Raw genomic sequence first — 3,351 nt, 5'->3', positions numbered from 1 at the left:
CGTTGTGGCGGATGCCTGTGGTCCCAGCTACTTGGGAGGCTGAGGCAGGAGACTCGCTTGAGCCCAGGAGTTGGAGGTTGCTGTGAGCTGTGATGTGACAACACTCTACCCAGGGGAATAGCTTGAGGCTCTGACTCAAAAAAAAAAAAAAAAAAGATATAATTTAAAGATATTAATGAGGCCCACTCATTTTATCACCTTTCCCTCTGAAAAGAGGTCAACTCTGCTGAATTGTCTTTGAGATTTTGAAATGCAAAATTTAGAAGAAAGGGAAAGTCAGAGAGGCAAGTAGAATTAAGAGCCTTTATATGGAGCTTCTCTTCTGGAGAGTTTAGGGAAGGAAATAAATGGAGCAACTTCAGCCTGTGGAAAAGTGGATAGGAGAAAAGATGAATTCTTAAGAATTATCACATTATACCAAGTATATAGTACAAGCATATAATTTTTTTTCTTAAACTGAGTTCAACTAGCTGTATGTCAGAAAGCCTATGTAACATCCTAAATATTGTCACTTCAGCTCTTCAGTTGTCTTCATCTATGAAAGAAAAATTTTATAAAATGATTTTCACACAGGACTGGCAAATGAATAAGCAATTAAAGCAATTCTTTTGGTATTAATAATTTAAAAATATATTATTCCCAATAGGGGAAAAATGGCATTTTCTCTCTAAGTTTCTGTTTTCTCTTGTATTTGGAGGAAATTACGAGGCAATGGTATTCAATGAGGCCAGAAGGAAAGTTGAAATTAAAAGTTAATGGCAGGCAGTGCCTGTGGCTCAGAGGAGTAGGGCGCCAGCCCCATATGCCAGAGGTGGCGGGTTCAAAACCCAGCCAAAAACTGCAAAAAAAAAAAGTTAATGGCTAGTCCAATTAAAAAATCACTATATTCAAAGAAAAAATGTGTCCCTGCAGTTGATAGAGTTTCTTTCATGGTATTTAAGAAATGTAATTGGAGAATATGAGTTATTTCTAAACGACTTTTTTCATTCTGACAGTGATAGTCATTGTACTAAAGTAATAGATCATGGCTTTAAATATGTTCTAAGGCCACTGATGCTAAGGTGTGAAGAATAGTGAAGGATAAGATTGAAAGGTAGGTTAGGGGCCGGATTGTGGACAGACTTCAGTGTATGGAGTTTACATTTATTTCAACTGGTAGTGTATGGTTTGAAAGAAGTCAGGCAGGTAAATGAGATCATCAAAAGCATGGTATAAGAATACTAATCTGGTGGCCTCTTTCTAAAGTGAGAAATGGCAGAGAAGGCTCTGCCTGTAGCTCAGTGGCTAGGGTACCAGCCAACATACACTGGAGTTGGCAGGTTCGAACCCAGCCTGGGCCTGCCAAACAACAATGACAACGACAACCAGAAAATAGCCAAGCATTATGGTGGGCGCCTGTAGTCCCAGCTACTTAAGAGGCTAAGGCAAGAGAATTGCTTAAGCCCAAGAGTTTGAAGTTGCTGTGAGCTGTGATGTCACTGCACTCTACCAAGGGCAACAGCTTGAGACTCTGTCTCAAAAAAAGAAAAGAAAAGAAATGGCAGAGGAAATACCAAATAGCAAGCTTATTAAAATAATTTGGGAGTAAAGCAAGCCTGAGTGAAAATATTGATAACAGGAAAAGAAAAAGATAAATTTGAGAGACATTATGGAAAAAACTTAACATGAAGGGGAGTGGTCAAGATGGCCGACAGGCACCAGTCTCCAACAGAAGCTCCTGTTCAGAGGAAAGGATAGAGTCTGGAGAAACACCCAACAAAGTCGAAAACTGGGAGCCCAGCTGAGAGAGAAGAGTGATACTGGCAGGACACCTCTTCTGAGACAGGCGGAGACTCCTAGAGGACAATCCACAGGTACATAAATCTCTCCGAAGGAACAGCGCCCATCCCCTCCCCCAAGAAAGGTGTGCTTTTCCTTTGTTTCCTCTTCAACCGCTCCTCCGAGTCTCCTACAGGCCACCGATAAACTGAGGACCTATTCTCTCACTCCACAAGTGAGAGCTGCCAACAGGGAAGTTTACCACCCTGGAGGAACCCAGTTGAGACTTGGAACACCCTCCCCCAGGCAGAAAAGTGGAACTGGCATTTGCACTGCCATTTTGAGTTTCCAGTCCACTCTCCCTCCCCTTGCCGGCAGAGACAGGGAGAGGACACCCAAGAACAGCATCCACCCACCCTTGCAAGACCAAACTCCTGTCCCAGCCCTTCACCGGAAGAACTGCTTGATCCATGCTTTCTTCGTGCAGACGGATCCCCCTCAGTCAGCGCATTCTGTGCTCAGCTGTCTCCCCAGCTGCTATCTGCACTTCTCAAGACCTTGGTGCCAGTGACCGGGATTGAAGCCGGACAGGGAGGGCTACACACCCCGCCAGGCATCCACCTCTGGGTCTTTGGTGGCCCTTGACAGTGATTGACGTCTGCTGGGTCGGGTCACTGAGCCACGCCCGCCTCCCGGAGCCCTGCTGGCCTGCGGTAGCCATGGACTCCTGCTGGGGAGGGTTGCACAGTCCCGCCAGCTGCGTGCCTGCCTCCAGGGCTTTGGCGGCTGGTGAGGGCAACTGACTTCTGCTAGGGCAGGTCGAGCAGCCGCGTGCCTGTCTCCTGGGGGCCCCTAGCCCTTGATCACTACCAGCTCCTGACTGAGAGGGTCGCGCCATCCCGCCAGCCATGTACCTGCCTCCAGGGCTTTGGTGGCCAGTAAGGACAACTGACCTCCACTGGGGCCGGTTGCGCCTGCCTCCCAGGACTGTGACAGCAACGCTGACTCCTGCAGGGGTGGGTTGCATCACCCTGCCTGCTGGCCCCGCCTCCCGAGGTCTTGCCAGGTTGTACCCAGGAGAAAACTAGAAGAAGCCACTGGCAGAACAGTTTTAGGGATGGTTTCCGAAAGATGCAAATTCAACATGGGACAGAATCAGCGGAAAAACTCTGGCAACCAGAATAACCAGAGTAGATTAACACCCCCAAAGAAGGATAGGGTAGACACAATTGAAGACCCACTACATAAACAGATATCTGAAATGTCAGAAATTGAGTTCAGAATCTGGATAGGGAATAAGATCAACAGTTGGAGGAAAAGAGGGAGCTAGAATTTCAAATCATTCAAAAGCTGTCCCAGGAATTCAATGATTTCAAAGATAAAATGATCAAGGATTACGATACACTAAAACAAGAGGTTGCAGATTCGAAGAACACCGTTGAATCCCTCCACCAGAGGATGGATGAGGCAGAAGATAGGATCTCCGACACTGAAGACAAAGACTTTGAACGCACCCAGACTTCCAAAGATTTTGACAAATGGAGAACAAAAACAGATCTCTCACTCAGAGAGATCTTGGATAATTCAAAGAAA

General features: G+C 46.1%; 1 protein-coding gene across 1 annotated transcript in view; it reads left to right on the top strand.

Annotated features, from left to right (window-relative positions):
* Positions 1-3,351, top strand: part of WDPCP (WD repeat containing planar cell polarity effector) — a 375,892-nt gene that overhangs the window by 342,298 nt on the left and 30,243 nt on the right. The gene's annotated exons all lie outside the window — the stretch shown is intronic.

The sequence above is a fragment of the Otolemur garnettii genome, unplaced genomic scaffold (assembly GCF_000181295.1).
Source record: "Otolemur garnettii isolate 467f Iridium unplaced genomic scaffold, OtoGar3 scaffold00024, whole genome shotgun sequence".
In the NCBI taxonomy this organism is placed as follows: Eukaryota; Metazoa; Chordata; class Mammalia; order Primates; family Galagidae; genus Otolemur; species Otolemur garnettii.
Note: the sequence above shows the minus strand (reverse complement) of the source record. Positions and strands in the feature narration are given on the sequence as shown.